We start from the raw sequence: 18,289 nt of genomic DNA on the forward strand, positions 1-18,289 counted from the left end.
CCTAAGCTTATGCCTTATTTCTCTTTATTTCCTTGCCACCTGGCAGAGTGACCTGCGCTTGGTGAGTGCTCAGGAAGTGTTTGCTAAACTGAATTATATAGAATTAAACCTAGTTGGCAGGGAGCAGGGACAGGAGGCCTGTGGTGTGATGCAAAGGTCAGGGGCTTTGGAGCTAGAGTGACCAGGGCAGGAATCCTGGTTCTTCCCTTCCTAGTTGTGTGAATTTGGGTGGTTTCCTTTAGGACACCGCCTTTGGGTCTTTGGAAGTCTTTGGAATCCTTTCGGAAGTCTCGGTTTCTGTGCCCATAAAATGGGATTAATATTACCAAATTTTCAAGGTGGTTGTGAGGATATAATGAGTTTACATGTGCAAAGCACCTAGAACAGCATCTGGCACAAAGAGGAAGGCTCTATAAATGGCAATGTTAGCTCATTGTGGAGGTCAGAATGGCTGCTTTGGTGAGCAAGCTCAGGCAGAGACAGGATGCCTACCTCGTGGGGGCAGAAGAGATAGTTCAAGTACTGGAAAAAGATACTTCGTCCCCCCGTATACATTCTATGTGGTGGTGGGGACTTTCACGGGGACAAAAGCATGGGACTGAGTCTATCACCTCCAATGGATGACCCTCTGACAGACAACACTAAAGATGCCCAGTGCTGAGCTCACCATCTTCCTCATCAAACAGAAGGGAGGCCTTCCACTGTCATTCGGCATTTCTGCAGCTCCTAGATTATGGCATCAAACTATCTTTGACTCCTTTCTCCTATTTCCACATCTTGTCTATCCAGGTGTCCCCAAGAAGTAGCTATTGTCACCCTGCCTGTATCTTTCCTCAGCTAGCATTCTGCTCCCTGAAATGCAATCCCTTCCTGTGTCCTCCTAGTTTCATCCTATCTTCCTCCAATTCTGCTTTCAGCACATCGCTCATTGCTCAATAATCTCTGGTAGCAAGCACCCTGTTGCATCTAATTCAGACCCCTCCACTTGGCAACCAAGCCAAGTGGTTACCATTTCTGCGCTTCCCCACCCCATCTCATCGCTGGTTACTCCCCCCATTGGCTGTCCCTACATTTGACTTTGCTCATTGCATTCCTCCATAGGATATTATCATGCCCAGCCCTGCCAGTCCTTATCTTTCATCTAATTCAACTCTCTGCCCAAGCACTTGCCTTGCAGAAGCTTTTCCCAAATAGTCCTACCTGACCCAGGGCACCTCATTCCCATGCATCCTCCATGTGCCCTGCGTTTATGAGCCATGCCAGTGAAGTGAGTCTGAACCTATTCATTCAATTTAATTCCATAAACATGTGCCAAGCACTATCTGTGAGCCAAACTCCAGGGCTCACAGATGCTAGGTACCCCAGGGATACAATAGACAACTCACATGTAACTCTGCTTTCACGTAATACACAACCTAATAGGAGACCAATCACATGGTCGGAATGTAGCATAGAAAGTGATGTGTTGTAGAAGTGAAGCAGCCTTGTTGTCTGTGGTGACACCCAAGGTTCGTTGTCTCCAGGCCATGAAGATCAAGGATGCAGACACACAAAGAGTGAGGTTGAGAGTGGAAATTTAATAGGTGAAAGAAAGAGAACAGCTCTCCGCTACAGAGAGGGGTCCTGGAAAAATGGGTTGCCGATTCGAGGTGAAATGAAGGGGGTTTTATAGATGAGCTAGTGGGGAGATGGTATCTCATCTACACAGGGCACCTCAAAAAAGTTAGCACCAGGTGTACCATCTGCATAGGGCACAAATCTCTGGCAGCCCCCAGCCCAATCTTTATTATGTAGGTGGCTTCTCTGCCTGAGCTCTCCATGTTGCCCAGTTCTTTCTTACTGTACATGTGCTAACAAAAAAGGGAAGGTAGAGCCCCATGGTGAACATGCCTGGCCCCCCTGGTAGCCCTTTTCTATGAGTGCAGCTGCCAGCATTCCTCCGTGCAAGCTTCCAGGTTCCTTATATATGTTTGCAGCCCAATATTTCAGGCTGCTGTGTGTTAGAAAAGAAATGATTTCTAGGACTGCTTCTTATTAGAAGGGAAGTTCTGCTAAGGCCTTTTTTGTCCTTGCTATCTGCCTAAATAATTTCTATCTCCTGTATCAGAAATGCTTTTTTCCTTCAAAAATTTTTTGAGCACTGTGCTAGGTGCTGGGGATATCTCAGTAAACAAGACAAACCCTGTCCCTGTTCCCACTGAACTTGAAGTTTATTGCAAGAAAATGACAAATCAACAAGCAATGACAATTCAGGGTGGTAAGAGCTGTGCTGGGGGAAGGCTGCAGTGGCACTTGGGAAACCTAGACCAAGGGCCAGGGGAGCCCAGAATGGTGGAGAGGGGGCTTTGAGGGCAGTGAGGGCTACTTGGGCTGTGCCAGAGTGGTGGGGGCAGAACAATGTCACACCCCCAAATGTCCACATCCTAATCCCTGGAACTTGTGAATATTGTCTTACACAGTAAAAGGCACTTTGCAAATACAATTAAATTAAGGTCCTTGGTTGGGGAGAGTGGCTTGGATTATCCAGGTGGGCCCAATCTAATTAGATGGCTCCTTAACAGAGGAACCTTTCCTGGCTGTGGTTCGAGAAGGAGATGGACATGGAAGTAGGGTCAGAGAGATGCTATGCTGCTGGCTTCAAAGATGCAGGCAGGGGGCCACAAGACAAGGACCGTGGGTGCTGCAAAAGCTGGTCAAGGCAAGTCAATACATTCTTCCCTAGAGCTTCTAGAAGGAATGCAGCCCTGTAGACACACTGATTTTAGTTCAGGAACACCTCTGTCAGACTTATGGCCTACAGAGCTGTCAGATAATACATTTGTGTTGTGTGAAGCCACCAGGTTTATGGTAATTTGTGACAGCAGCCATGGGAAACAAATACTGCCAGGAAGAGGACGGGCAAAATTTGGGACACAATTCAGGAGCAGGGTGATAGGAGGGCATTCTGGTGGGGGGCGGGGGCGGTGTAGGGAGAGCAAAGAGATGGCACTGGGGAAGTGCAGGGAGAGGCATGTAGAAAAATAGCTAACGATTCAGTTTGGCTTGATGCCAGGTTGAGTGTATGGGAAGGGAGGGTAGGGAGCTCAGTGACATCAGAGTCAGAATGTGAGCCAGGAGGGAGCAGGGAGCCCTGGCTCAGGGCTCATGGAGAGGGTGGAGACCAGGTAACATCAGCAATGCACTCTCTCCAGCAGAGGAGGCCTAAGGAAGCTCTGGAGCCTCCCACTGCTTCCTCTCAGGACTTAGCCTTCATCCTGCCCCAAGTTTGGAGCTCTAGAACTCAGGCCAAAACCCATACCCTCTAGTTCATATCTGCTTTTATCCAATAACCCTAAAATCAGTTTGACTTTATGAGGCGAGGTCTTGGCATCCGTGCCACAGCTGAGGGTCTGGGTTCCTCCTCACTCCCTGTCCCTACCATTGGTGCTCTTGGATAGGGGATGAGCGCTGTCATTACTCCCAAATGGTGTCTACTCTCCCTGGCATCAATTATATGCCCCTGCTTTTCCTCTAATCCCCACTGAAGCTTATCTGTCCAGTGTCTCATAACCTCAAGCTCCTATGAGATGATTAACTTCCTAATTTTTGCATTAGCAACCATGTCTTAGACACACTAAAAGATCATCCAACCTAAACAGAGAACAAAGCTGAAATGACAGAATACAGATATGTGTTAACACTCTCAAAGGGGCAGTAATGTGGGGGTACAAAGGAGCGCTTGACTCACCTCCTATAGGACATTGCCCTCTAGCCACAGATGGCAGGTCAGGTGCCTGACAATGTCTTTGAAATAGTATGGGCACCATCCTCGGATACCTGAGTACCTCTTATCTCTCTGGCCATAACAGGATTTCTCAGGCATCAGGGAAATGGGGGCACTGAGCTCAGGGCAGAGAGTGCCCGGCTGTGTAGTACCCTTTTCTAGCTTGGCAAGGCCCTGGATAGGCACACTCTTTTTGGCTGGGGTCCCCATATTTGCCTTTTTATACTCATACACTGCACTCTCAACACCACTTGACTAAAGCAACTCTTAAGCAAACAGCAATTACACTTTAAAAAAAAAAAAGAGATGAGGGTTTTGCTATGTTGCCCAGGCTGGTCTGGAACTCTTGACCTAAAGTGATCCTTCTGCTTTGGCCTCCCAGTGTTGGAATTACAGGCATGAGCCCATGCGCCTGGCTGAATTACATTTTAATTGAACAAAACTTAGAATAAAAGCATTAGTCTACCTAAAGCTTAATAAATGACAAACACTGCCTGGTTTACTATTTTTTATATATAAATGTACATACAGATGTAATATGCACACCCATATTTAAATTGATATACTAGACCCAGTTTATGTCAGGCATTCTACCAGCAGTTGCCCATTAGGCACCCTGATGTGCACCGTCCTGGGTGCTATGTGTTCTGCTCCCTCTGTTGTATTTTTCTTGGTTCAGCTCCCACCACTGCACATGTTCTTTTGGTTGTAGACTTCATGGCACTGCATAAATAGAGGATTAACAGCTCACTTTTTGGTTTCAATGTTCTTAACTTCATCAAATATCTTGGGTTTTTGTTTGTTTTTCAGCTCGCAGTAGTGAGTAGGAGGCAGCAGCGTAGGGTTGTGGTAAGGTCCTGGGACCAGAAATCATAAGTTCCGGCTTCTAGGTTGAACTTACTCCTGTCAAAGCGCTAGCCCATTGGGCCTCAGTTTCCCTCTGAAAAGATTTGTTTAGAAGAGCAGTTTTTAAACTTTCAGGTCTTGTGTCTTTTTACATTCTTGAAAATTATTGAGGTTAGGCCAGGCACGGTGGTGGCTCATGCCTGTAATCCCAGCACTTTGGGAGGCCGAGGCAGGTGGATCACCTGAGGTTGGGGGTTCGAGACCAGCCTGACCAACATGGAGAAACCCTGCCTCTACTAAAAATACAAAATTAGCCGGGCGTGTGGCGCATGCCTGTAATCACAGCTACTTGGGAGCCTGAGGCAGGAGAATTGCTTGAACCCAGGAGGCAGAGGTTGCGGTGAGCTGAGATCGTGCCATTGCACTCCAGCGTGGGCAACAAGAGCGAAACGCCATCTTGAAAAAAAAAAAAAGATTGAGGTTATATTGGGGAAAAAATTTTTTTAAAAATTAAGGACCTTAAGGAATTTTTGTTTATCTGGGTCCTATCAATATTTGCAGTATTAAAATTAAAACAGAAAATTTAATCATATTTATGTAACAACAATGAATTCATTATATGTATAAGCACCTTTTGGTGAAAAAAAAAACAACCATTTTTCTCAAAGATAAAATTTAGTAAGAAGAGTGGCATTAATTTATATTTTTATAACCCCTCTTACCATCTGGTTGAATAGAAGACAGGTGCATTCTCACATCTGGTTCTGCCTTCGGTCACTTGCAATATCACATGCCATCTAACTTTCGGAAAACCCCACTATATGCTTGTAGGAGAATGAGTGAAAAGAGCAAGTAACATCTTAGTATTTCTAGGAAAACAGTTAGAACTTGTTTCCCTAAAAGAGTCTTGGAGGCCCACAGAGTCCTCAGACCATACTCTGAAAACTGCTGCTTCAGAAGGCCCTAAGTTTCCTACCAGACCTGATATTCTGAAGTCTTTCTGATAATACTCTATGGTAGCATTTTTCAAAATACGCTTCAGGGAGTATGCTCCCAGGAACAGTATCATGGGATGTTACTGTACGTGGGATGCAAACTGCCTGTGGGGAAAATGTGGTTTCTATGAATAAATTACTTCGGGGAACCTTAAAGTAAATTAAATAGGCACATTTTACTTCAGAACTTTTCAGATGCTTTGATGTGATAAGACATATTGTGACTCCCTTACAATACATTATTGTGTCTAGTGTTTCCCACAGTTTTGACCACAAACTCTTTTTTGAAGAGCATCCTTCAAAACTAGTGTACCAAGGAACACACTTTGGGAAGTGCTGCTCCAGTGACTTCTACATCTTTTCCCTGAGTATTAACAGATCGGGTTCTATCATTTGGAACGAATTTTCCTCTAAATAAAATTCTACTTATGCACTTTTTGGTTCTTTTAATGCAGATACTTTATGATAGCCATTTCTAAAGCTAAGAGAACTTCAAGTTGCTAAAATAGATAAGGTGCATTTGGCTGAAAATTAAGTGTAAAGAATATTAGTAACTATGTGAATAGTAGTATATATTTGTTGGGTGATTGAATAATAATTCCATGTATTGAGCATATACTACATGCCAGGAACCTTTTTTTTAGGAGTGATCAAGAGTGTGTGGTATTAGTGGAGGTATAGACATATAGAACAGAGAACCCAGGGATAGATCTAAGTAAATATGCCCAGTTGATTTTTTTTTTTTTTTCCTGAGACAGGGTCTCTGTCACCCAGGCACAATCATGGCTCACTGTAGCCTTGACCTCCAGGGTCTTGAGTAGCTGGGACTATAGGCATGTTTTACCATGCTGGGCTAATTTTTTAATTTTTATTTTTTGTGGAGACAGAGTCTTGCTATATTGCGCAGGTTGATCTCGAACTCCTGGGTTCAAGCAATCCTCCCACCTCGGCCTCCCAAAGTGCTGGGATTCCAGGTGTGAGCCACTGTGCCTGGCCTTATGCCCAACTGATTTTTGATAAAAGTGTACAAGCAATGAAGTGGAGGAAAGATAGCCTTTCAATGAATGGTGCCGGAACAACTGGACATACACAGGGAAAAAAAAAGAACACTGACCGAAGTCTCATACCTTGTAAAAAATGTAACTCAAAAAGAATCATAGACTTAAATGTAAAACTGAATAGAAAAAAATCATAAGAGAAAATTATTGGAATCTAGGGCTAGGCAAATAATTCTTAACACCAAAAGCACAATCCACAAAAGAAAAAAAATGATCAATTGGACTTCATCAAAATTAAAAACTTTTACTCTCTGAAAGACCCTGTTAAGAGAATAAAAATATTTGCACATGACATATCTAATGAAGGACTGGTATGTAATATATATGAAGAACTTTTACAACTCAACAGTGAAAAAAAGATACAATTAGAAAGCAGGCAAAAGACATAGACATTTCACTAAAGAGGATATACATATGGCAAATAAGTACATGAAAAGATATTCAACATCACTAGCCATTAGGGAAATGCAAATTAAAATAATGAAGACAGAGTGTGGTGGCTCATGCCTATAATCCTAGCACTTTGGGAGCCTGAGGCAGGCTTGAACTGCCTCAGGAGTTTAAGAGACCAGCCTGGGCAATATGGCAAAACCCTGTCTCTACCAAAAATACAAAAACTTACCTGGGTATGGTGGTGCACGCCTGTAGTACCAGCTATTCGGGAGGCCGAGGTGGGACGATCACCTGAGCCTGGGAAGTTGAAGCTGCAGTGAACCGTGGTCATGCCACTGTACTCCAGCCTGGGTGACACAGTGAGACCCTGTCTCAACTAAAAAATAAAAAACCAGGCCGGGCATGGTGGCTCACACCTATAATCCCAACACTTTGGGAGGCTGAGGCAGGCAGATCACCTGAGGTCAGGAGTTTGAGACCAGCCTGGTCAACATGGTGAAACCCCGTCTTACTAAAGATACAAAAATTAGCCGGGCATGGTGGCGTGCGCCTATAGTCCTGGCTACTTGGGAGGCTGAGACATGAGAACTGTTTGAACCCAGGAGGTAGAGGGTACAGTGAGCCAAGATCACGCCACTGCACTCCAATCTGGGTGACAGAGTGAGATTATGTCTCAAAAAATAAAAGTAAATAAATAATAAATAAAAAATATTTTATAAATAAAAATAATGAGCTATCACTACTTATCTATCAGAATGGCTAACTATGTATCTATCACAATGGCTAAAATAAAAACAATAGTGACAATTCCAAATGCTGGTGAGGATGTGAAGGGATTGGCTCACTCATACATTGCTGGTGGGGATAGAAAATGACACAGCCTCTTTGGAAAACAGTTTGGCAGTTTCTTTAAAACTAAACCTGGAACTACCACATGACTCTAGGCAATTGCACTTCTTGGCATTTAGCCTAGAAAAAAAGAAGACTTATGTTCACATAAAAATCTGTGCATGAATGCTTGTAGCAACTTTATTTAAAATAGCCCTAAACTGGAAACAACTCAGATGTCCTATTATGGGTGAACAGTTAAACAAACTTCAGTACATCTGTACCGTGAAATAGAACTCAGCCAAAAACAAACAAAAAAGGAATCAACTATTGACATATGCAACAACTTTGATGAATCTCCAGAGAATTATGTTGAGTAAAAATACCAATCCCAAAAGTTTGCATACTGTATGATTCCATTTATATAAATTCTTGAAATGGCAAAATTGTAGAAATGGAAAACACATTAGCAGGTATTAAGGAGGGGGTGGAGGTGGATATGACTATAAAAGACAAAGTAAGGGATCCTTGTAGTGATGGAAATGTTTTGTATCTTGATTATGAAAATGTTAATAACCTGGTTTTAATACTGTACCATCATTTAATAAGATGTTATAAGTGATCTTTGTATATTATTTCTTATAACTACGTGCAAATCTACAACTGTCTCAAAAGTTAATTTTTTAAAAGCCTACCTGAATTAGTCAAGATGCTGACTTGCAATCTAACTCAAATTTGCTTTATTAAGCTGAGCCATATAAAATTGCCAATATTTGACTGCTTTCAGCTTACAAAAATGGTGGTTTCATATGGTTCAACCCAATAAATACAATAAATAGTAATGCATTAGCACACATAACTGGGAAATTAATCTGTAGAACCAGCTTCAGGCACAGTGGGAGCCAATAGAGAAATGGTATCCTGAGGGCTCTGTCACTGTCTCCATTTCTTGGCTCTGCTTTCCTCTGTGAACTTGCTTTATTCTCAGACAGGATCATTTCACCTCATTGGAAAGATGCTGCCAATGACCTCAGTCCCGCATTGTTGTGGCTTATGAACATCAAAGAAAAAGTGACCATCTTTATCATAGCATCCATGGGGCCTATCTCAGGGAAGACTCTAATTGGCTTTGCTTGCGTCACAAGTTGATCCATCAACCAATTATTGTGGCCAGGTTGATGAATAATTCTGATTGGCTGTCTCCGTAGGGAGGGTGAGACACCATAATTAACTGCTGTCAGGCCCAATCGGATGCTAAGCAGGGAAAAAACAGATTGCTTGTTTTTCACAGGAATGGATAAGGAAAGGACAATGGGTAACTTGTTTTTTATTCTACTTTTCCATTAAAATTTTTCCTTAATGAGCATGCATCACATTTTATCACTTATACACACACACTCATTATCATAAGGGTAATATTTAGGAGAGATAAAAGTCCAACATGAGTTGAAGTCTGCCAAAATTCTAAGAATACTCAAAAGGGCTCTTTTATAAAGTTATATTAGTAACTTAGAGATAGAAGAAGATAAGAAGATACAGGTTTGCTACCTGGAGCCAAGCATATAATGCTTATGGTGAATACAGAAAAAGGAGAACAGAAATGCAGACAATGTTTTATGTCTATGGTTTCTGCCAAAGAGAATTGTCTTTTAATTTTCTTTCTTTCTTTTTTTTTTTTTTTTTTTTTTTTTTGAGACAGAGTCTTGCTCTGTCACCAGGCTGGAGTGCAGTGGCGTGATTTCGGCTCACTACAACCTCTGACTCCCTACCAAGTTCAAGGGATCCTCCTGCCTCAGCCTCCTGAGTAGCTGGGATTACAGGCACGTGTCACCATGCCCAGCTAATTTTTGTATTTTTAGTAGAGATGGGGTTTCACCATGTTGGCCAGGCTGGTCTTGAACTCCTGATCTCTCGGCCTCCCAAAGTGCTGGGATTATAGGCGTGAGCCACTGGCCTGGCCAATTGTCTTTTAATTTTAAAGGGTGGGACCTTGCTTACCCAGAATGGCAGACTGAAATGGAGGCCCTGATTGTAAGCAATTGCTCTCCACTCATGTCCCCTGATCACTTATGCATGGAGTCCTAATTAGGGAAAAGGATTTAGACTGTCAGGAGCAGGGGAAAGCAAAAAGAAAAAGCAGAAAAGCTATAAGTCTGCCTTTCTTAGTGGTCTAGGACATATAGCCATCCTGTGCAAATAACTCACCATCTTTCTGTGCCTGACTTATCACCAGACCCTCAGCTGATAGAAAAATGCAAGTTAGCTCACTGCAACCTTGGCATTATCAATATTGCATGTAGCCCCCACCAGAACACAGCACAGGCACCATCCTATAAAATCCCAGCAAACGTTTGTCTCCTTGCAGTCAGCTCCTCTCTTGCTAATTTGTCTGTTGCTTTCTTGCAATGTGTTTTTCTACTTTCTTTAATAAATCTGCCTTTCTTTCCTATGACTGTCTTGGTATATTCCTTTTACCACCCACACCCACTGGCCCCAGTTAGTCACTGCCCACGATACTATGTATGAGCTTCACAATTTTTTTCCAAGTCCATCTAGTATTGGACTTGGAAAAAAAGACTATGAATCTTCTTTTTTTTGAGACAAAGTCTTACTCTGTCACCCAGGCTAGAAATGCAGTGGCATGATCTCAGCTCACTGTACCCTCTGCTCCCTGGGTTCAAGCAATTCTGGCGCATCAGCCTCCCAAGTAGCTGAGATTACAGGCACCTGCCACCATGCCCAGCTAATTTTTGTGTTTTTAGTAGAGATGGGGTTTTGCCATGTTGCCCAGGCTGGTCTCAAACTCCTGGCCTCAAGTGACCCGCCTATGTTAGCCTCCCAAAGTGCTGGGATTATAGGTGTGAGCCACCATGCCCAGCCTGACATTTTATAGTTTTATGAAAGACTCTTCTACCAGCGGTCAAAAGGGAGAAAATAAACCCCAGTCCTGTCATATATTTCGTTTTTTAATTTTTTTAAATGGAGGTATAACAGATCTACCATAAAGTGTATAAGCCCCAGTGTACAGCTGCATGAATTTTTACACTGGAAAACTCAGGGCTAGGAGCCAGGATCCCTGGTTCGGCCACAGCTCTGCTGTTAAATCTCTGGGTGATTCTGAGTAGGGCAACTCTTTCCTTCTGAATTTCAGTTTCCCTAACTGTAAAGTGAGAGCACTAAACAAGATCATTATTTTATAAAGTGTGCTATGTGTATGCAAGGCAATTCTACGTGTATTTGGAAGAGTTTTTTTATTTTGATAGAGATGTATTTTTTTATTTTTTAAACCTTCATATCGAGTTACAATTTGCATAGGATAAAGTACACAAATCTTAATTGAAGGGTTCAGTGAATTGTTACTGTAACCACCTGATGGGTTCTTCCTTCCAGCTGCACAAACAAAATCAGTTCCTAAAGACCATGGCGCTGCAGTAAACAAAGAGTTTAATTGATGCGGGGCCAGCCACACCATGCGGGAGACAGAGTTATTACTCAAATTAATCTCTCTGAAGGCTCAGAGGTTAGGGGTTTTTCAAAGGTAGTTTGGTGGGCAGGGGGCTAGGGCATAGGGAATGCTGATCGGTTGGGTCAGAGATAAAATTACAGGGAGCCAAAGCTGTCCTCTTGGGCCATGTTGCTTCTGCGTGGGGCCACAGGAGCGGTTGGCGAGTCCAGGTGGAGCATGGTGTTAGACATGGAAAAAACTTGAAAAAGCTGTTCTTGGGTTGTACAACAGCGACGTTATCCACAGGAGTCACTGGAGAAGTTGTATATCTTGTGACTTCCAGAATAATGACTGGCAATCATTTATGTCTACACCTTAGCTGAATTCAGGCTTCTCTATCCTCCTAGCCTGGTGGTCTCTCATATAGCTTTGCAAAGGTGGTTGAGTTTTGGGGATGGGCGATTATCCTTTAAACTATAAACTAAATGTCTCCCAAAGTTAGCTTGGCCTAAGCCCAGGAATAATTAAGGGCAGCGTGAAAGCCAAAGGCAAGATGAAGTTTAGCTAGATCAGATCTCCCCTACTGCCATAAGTTTCTTACTAATTTTTGCAAGGATGGCTTCATTACCTATACATAAACTTGTGTAACTATAGATGTAAATCATTCCCAGTTCCCCCAGGAAGCTCTTTGTGCCCTAGTTACCTTCACTATGAAGGTAACTAGAATTCTGAGTTTTTTCAACATAGATTGGTTTTGCCTGTTCTTGAACTTCCTGTAATTAAATCATATAGTAACTACTCTTCATCTGTGCCTGGCTTTTCTGGGTCATTATTATGTTTGTGAAAATTATCCATATTGTTCTATGTAGCAGTAGTTTATTCATTTGCATTGCTAAATAGTATTCCATTGTATGAATATACCACAATTTAGTTATCCATTCTATTGCAGCTGGACATTTGTGTTGTTTCCAGTCTTTGGCTATTGCGAACAAAGCTACTACTATTGTAAATGTCTTTTGGTGAACATGTGCACTCATCTCTCGGGTATATACCTAGGAGTAGAATTGCTGAGAAATAGGGTACTCAGGGTTATCACTATACACAATCTTGTATGAATCTTATATGAATATATACAGGTATATTTTAGGGGAGGGGATAAAGATGATCTTAAACTTTTCAGATTCTTACAGAGATTTTCTAATTTAAAAGGTTTTAGGCCAGGCATGGTGGCTCATGCCTGTAATCTCAGCACTTTGGGAGGCTGAGATAGGTGGATCACTTGAGGTCAGGAGTTCAAGATCAGCCTGGCCAACATGGTGAAACCCTGTTTCTACTAAAAATACAGAAATTAGCTGGGCGTGGTAGCAGGTGCCTGTAATCCCAGCTAATTGGGAGGCTGAGGCAGGAAACTCGCTTGAACCCAGGAGGCAGAGTTTGCAGTCAGTTGATATTGTACCACTGCACTTTAGCCTGGGCAACAAAGCGAGACTGTCTCAAAAAAATATAACATAACAAAACATAAGATAAGATGGTTTTTAGTGTCCTGGTAAACAAAATCCTGGAGCGGGGCGTTATTTTATTTTATTTACTTATTTATTTTCAAGTCAAGGTTTCACTGTGTCACCCAGGCTGGAGTACAGTGATGCTATCATGGCTCACTGCAGCCTTGACCTCTTGGGCTCAAGCGATCCTCCTACCTTAGCCTCCCAAGTAGCTGGGACTCCAAGCTTGTGCCATCATGCCCAGCTAATTATATGTTACCTTTTTTTTTTTTTTTTTTTTGTGGAGACGGGGTCTCACTACGTTGCCTGGGCTGCTCTGAACTCCTGGGCTAAAGTGATTAGAGGGAGGGTTTTAGAATGCACACATTTGTATAAAGAACTTAGATGAGGAGAGCGCACATGCTTAGAAAATTGTGGAAACTGCAAAGCTGTGTGTAGGTATAGAGGTGGGTAGGGGAAGAGGGTACAGGAGCAGGGAATATCAGGATCCAAAAATATACTGTAAGGTTGAAATGAAGGCTGAATCTAAGTTTCCCACTTACACAAATATGAGTGGGACAGCTAAAAGTAACTGAGGATAGCTTAGTGAATAGCACAAGTGTAATGTGACTGACAAGAACAAACAAACAAGCTAATTTGACCTCAGGCTGAATTAGAGGAACTTAGGACCTAAGAACTCATTTTCTCTAGAATAAGGGTAGTGGTGATCCACCAACTCTGCACCAGTAGCCTACAGCTGGGTGCTCTGTTCCATGTTAGGGACACATGCTCCAAGGAACACAGACCAGAATGCATTTAGAGGATAGTGGTCAGTGTGGTGAAGGCCTTGAACCCTGCCACATGAGAAACAGCTGTAGGAAATGGGACATTGTCCTGAGAAAGAAAAATCTTGGTGGTGATAGCAGTCTTTGGCTATCTGAGGTGATGTCATGTGGAAGAGGAATGAGTTGCCCAGAGAGATTTCTTGCTGTCACTGACAGTGTTCACAATTTTTTTTTTTTTGGATGGGCACTTGCTGAAGCTATTTCAGAGGGAAATTAAATATCAGATGAAAAGTTTGATGAATGACTCTGAGTTCCCTTTTAACTCTGAGATCCTGTGAATCTGGCTGTGTGACCATGAGTTGGTCACTGAACTTGGAACCTTAGTTCTTCATCTGTAAAATAATAGAGTAGACTAAGGATTCTTTAGCGCTGAACACAATCTACTGAGTTGCTGCCCAGAGAAGCTAGGTGGTATTACATATTCCCAATCTTCAGCTGTGACTCCTGCAGTTAGGGTGCTTTGGTTGTAAGCAACAGAAACTGACTGTTTAAAGAAAAAAAAAAAAAAAAGAGTTTGTTGGAAAGAAGTGGGAAATTCATATAATCTATGAAATGACTGAAGAACAAGACTTGAAGAAGGCAGAAACTAGAGCGTCCTCCCCTGGTATGCCATGGGGGTGCATTGGCTGTGATAGATTTTTCCCTTATTCTTAGGTCACTATTCAACATTCAAAGTCCAGATGACAGAGTCAGTCCCTTGGACCTAACTTGGCCTCAAGCCTGCTCCTCGGCAGGAAGGTCAGGACACCTTGATTGTCGGCCCAAGGTCATTCCCCAAGATGAAATCAAAAGCTATTACTAGAACAAGACCAAATAACATGTCCCCTACAACCTCCACCCTTTTCTCTCCCATTTATGATAGCACATCAGACTCAAGAGAGTGAGCAGCATTATGGTGGAAATAATCTTCAATCTATTTCAACTTACCTTTAAAAGCGAAAAATGCACTCATCTGGATGCTCACATTTTTACCAGTAGTAGTCCACGTGACATGTCATAACTGGGTGCTGAAATGCTGACAAGTCTGAGAACACGACTCCCCTAGGAGACAGACACGCTGATGGGCTTGTGCATTCACAAACAGATATCGGATGCCTACTATGTGTCAAGGCCTGTGCTAGACACCGAGACTCATTAAGTCAGTGCAAAAAATGGAAAGGTTAAATGTTTGCCCCCGGGTAAACGCAAAGGGCAAGTGCATTGCATCAGGGTTAAACAGGGTGGGGTTGGCCAAGGAGGGATTCCTTTCAGGCTCGGACCTCGCAGCCCAAACGTGGCCCGCCCTAGCCCCACCCCCGAGTGACCCCACACTCCAGCCGTCCAATCCCGTCGCCACCCTGTCCAGTCTCCACCACGGGAGGCTCCACTCCGGGTTCAGGCCGCCTGGGGCGTTTGCATTCCTCTGTGGGAGATGGCGCCTCCCAGAATGAGAACATTTGTGTCCCGGGCCAGCAGGTGTTACCTGAGTAAGATTGAGATTCTCTCACCAGGCGACAAGGCTTGTTGTGCCCGAGACAGGCACAGCTCAGATTCCCTCCCCGTGGTAATTAACCCAGGGAAAAATGTAACCAATCCCCGAGACTCGGGCCTCCAGCCAGCCGCCCGCTCGCTCCGTCCTTCCCCACGCGAGGGCCAAGCCTGGAAGGATTGCGCGGGGCGGGGGGCGGTGAGGGCGGCGGGTGGAGGTGGGAGGGCTTGAGATGGATCCCGGCTGGGAGGACGTCCCAGGACCCCTGCCGGGCGGCGGGCTAGAAGCGTGAGGCGAAGGTCATGGAAAGCCCGCGGGGACCCACCGCGGGGGTGCGGCCCGGGCGTCCCGGGCGCCGCGGCGATTTACCGCGCCTGGAGGTCACCGCTCCGCATCCCAGGGCGGGGCAGGAGGCTGGGTCCTGCTGATCCCAGAAGACATAGCAGCACGGAGACACTAATCCGCTGTTTTTACACATAAACACTTCACACGAGAGAGATTACGTACCTCACATTGCAGTCATAGAGGGATCTGTGGGTGTTAGAGGCTTTCAGCTGCTGCTCTCGGGTGCATTGTGGGACAGAGCTTAGCAGGGAGGGAGCAGAAGCCGCGGCAGCCTCGCGGGTTCTAATCTCCCACCTGCCGCTCGCCCTAGATCATGGGGTCTCCCTGGACCTCAGTTTTCTCATCTGCGCAGTGGGTTAAGCTAAAACCTGTGCATCTCTTTGCCTTTTAAGGATAAAACTGAGACTCCAAAGAGTGTTTGGAAAAAACACGTCAGGAGTGTGCAAGGGTTTCTTTGAACTGTGGATCTCATATCCCTGTCTGGCCTGCACATTTGCTCACCAAGGAATGCCAATTTCGTGGTTTTTTTTTTTTAAATGGTGGTAATTGACTTGAAGGAAACCAACCTAATTGCTTGGCTGGATGACTGTAGAGAGGCAGGGGATAACCAGGTGGAAGAGGGCTGCTGCTTTGCAGAGATTCTCTCAGGGAAAGAAGGAATGGGACTAAGGCCTGGAGTGTGATTTTTTTTTTTTTAATTTTTTTGTAAAGATTCCTGTGATCAGAACCACTCTTGAGTCTGCTGAGTAGAGTAGTAGACCGGAAATCATTTTGAACCAAACCTCTCATTTAACAAATAAGGAAAGCGAGGCCCAGATAGGAGAAAGTGACTTACCCAAGGGCACACAGCTGTTGGCCAGAGGCAGCTCTGGGATTACTTTGAGGCTGATTGAAACTACCTTCCCTGACCTGGACTTTAATCTCATCTCCCCCAGGCTCCACTCCATGTGAAACCAGGTTTTAGGATTTGGGCCTTTCCCTCAAAGAATTCATGGAGTTGTTTACTACATCCAAAGCATTTTGAATTCCTCTGGTTAAAGGTACTCTCTATCACTATGTCTCTCAAATGAGGCAAGGCAGGAGGTTTCAGGGGTTAAGGAGTGAGTACTCACTGGTGTGGAATTTAGCAGAGGTGAGATTTTCATGGGCACTGTGTACTTTATCAGTTTACAACTTGCTGTTAATAGAGGCCATTAATCACAGCCAACTGCAGCTGGCTTAGCCTGGGACAGGGACTGTCCAGCCATGATTAGGAGGGGCAGGCGCAGGCAGGAGTGACCAGGGAAGGACCTCCTACATTTACCCTTGAGGCCCGAAAATCAGTCCTAGGAAGAAGACAGTGGAATAAGTGCTCCCAACATGAAGACACTGGCACATATAAATGGTGTCTCACTGTCTCCGGCTGAGTCCTTCCAAATGACCCAAACTGAGTAAAATGCCTAACACAGTGTCTGGCACACATTAGGTGCTTAATGAATACTCTGGAATTTGAAAGGCCTTGCCCCAAACATCAAGATAACATTTTATTCCCACGTTACAAGCATGGAAACAGAGGAATAGAAAGGTTAAATTATTTCACCCAAGTTATAGAGCAAGGAAGTGGCAGAGCTGGGATTCAAACTCAGACCCTCTGGCTCCAGAGTACATCCTCTGAGCCACCCAGCAGGGATGGGCCTGGGAAGAACTTACTAACAGCCTAGTTGTCAGCCTCAGACTCCATCCACCCAAAATATCCTCCCTCCCTCTAGCTGGGTGTGTGCAGCTCTTGCTGGAGAAGGGGTGACCAAGATGACCTCTGGAGGCCCTTGCAGATTTACAATCCTCCAATCCCCCCCTGGAGAATTCCTCCCTCTCAGACTTCACTTGCTTCTCTTTCTGTACTGTCCAACAGGCCGGTCTGGGCCTCCTGACTGAGTTCAGCTGTCACTGTGGGACAGAAGAGGAGTGTGCAAACCCTGTAGGATTAGGGTTCTGATGAGGCAACCATCAGAAGACATCACTTGACAGGGCCTCTCTATTTCATGAGTCATGAGGGCTGAGCATGGAGCCCTCTTCCTGCTCCTCCAGAAGCCCTGGCCTCCCCGTGACCCAGCCCTTCTTGTTTCCACCTGATGCTTCTCTCACAGCTGCCATGATTTCATAATCTTTTGTTATAACCTTCCACGTCATCCCTCCATCATCTGATCTCAGCTCACACAGAGGGCTAGGAGGTACAAAAGTCCACTTCCTGTTTCTCAGCTGGATGATCCCTCCTCCATGCCCAACTGAGAGCTCTTCTTACAAATCTCCATAGAAGGGGGTTCTTCATGTTTCTTGTCAATGTTTTTCAGTGTTGACGACTTATAAGTCTGGGGCATTTGGTGAAATGGAATTTCTGGGGGAAGGCTTTCAGGGATTTGTTGGGGCATATATAAGGATTTAAAGTATTCAGATAATCTAGCTCAGGGGTCTGCAAACTTTTCCTGTAAAGGCCTAGATAGTGAATAATTTAGGCAGGTTATACAAGTTCTGTGGCAACGACTCAGTTCTGCTGTTAGAACACAAAAGCGGCCACAGGTGATAGGTAAATAAATGAATGTGACTTTTTCCAATAAAACTTTATTTACAAAACTAGACTGTAGACCAGGTTAGGCTTGTGAGCCATATAGTTTGCTGGTCTCTGATAGAAGTGGTTTAAGGTTGGGGACTGGGTGGGCACCCCAGTAGGCAGCAGTGGGCAATTTCTGTGTAATGCCGTTGGCTGGACCTGCACAAGCATGGGACACCTCCCTCACCCCTCCCACCAGAGGTCATCGGTGGACAGAGGCCACTGGGAAGTACTA

General features: G+C 44.3%; 1 long non-coding RNA gene across 1 annotated transcript; it reads right to left on the reverse strand.

The window, feature by feature from the left end:
* Positions 1-5,024: 5,024 nt before the first annotated feature.
* Positions 5,025-15,714, reverse strand: LOC108545079 (uncharacterized). The gene is made up of 3 exons (XR_001890037.1): positions 15,630-15,714; positions 14,582-14,695; positions 5,025-5,065 (listed from the first exon to the last, which is right to left on the reverse strand). It is a non-coding gene; the product is annotated as an uncharacterized LOC108545079 (long non-coding RNA).
* Positions 15,715-18,289: the final 2,575 nt, after the last annotated feature.

This window comes from Rhinopithecus bieti, unplaced genomic scaffold (genome assembly GCF_001698545.2).
Source record: "Rhinopithecus bieti isolate Rb0 unplaced genomic scaffold, ASM169854v2 scaffold_24392, whole genome shotgun sequence".
NCBI lineage: Eukaryota > Metazoa > Chordata > Mammalia > Primates > Cercopithecidae > Rhinopithecus > Rhinopithecus bieti.